Source organism: Arachis ipaensis, chromosome B08 (assembly GCF_000816755.2).
Source record: "Arachis ipaensis cultivar K30076 chromosome B08, Araip1.1, whole genome shotgun sequence".
NCBI classification, from domain to species: Eukaryota; Viridiplantae; Streptophyta; class Magnoliopsida; order Fabales; family Fabaceae; genus Arachis; species Arachis ipaensis.
The window spans coordinates 113,671,895-113,672,451 of record NC_029792.2 but is presented as its reverse complement, the minus strand read 5'-3'; positions in this window follow the sequence as shown (position 1 = coordinate 113,672,451).

Here is a 557-nt window from a genome sequence, read left to right as displayed (position 1 = left end):
ATTTGGTAACTAATATTTAGTATGCAAGTAGTATTTTTATTATTTTTATTGATGTGATAACATTATTCGATATTTTGTGTAATTATACTAATAATACATAAAAATAAAATCTTTAATACATTATTCAATTGCTTCTTTAAATATGAATTCATACTTCGAAGTTGCTATCACATATTAAATATTGGAACACATAATTATTAAATAGACAACATCTTTAACCAAAATTGTAGGTTGTCTTAATAGTTCATCATGACATAAACTTTAGTGGCTTTTAATATGGGTTCTGAAGACTACTTCATTTAGTTTTGATTAATGCAATTTTCATGAAGACTAATGCAATTTTTTTTTTCAAATACATGCGATGCTCAGATCTTTGTGCTCAAAAAGGCAGCTACATTTTCAAGATCTATGCTTCTTAGTTGTTTTGTCATAGGTTGTCTCTACACAGTAATATCAATATCAAAGGTAAAATTTCCTACAACAGAAATACTAATGTTTTTAATAATGTAAAATTATTTTTAATAGTATGAGATTACTCTTTTTTTTTACTGGTTAAA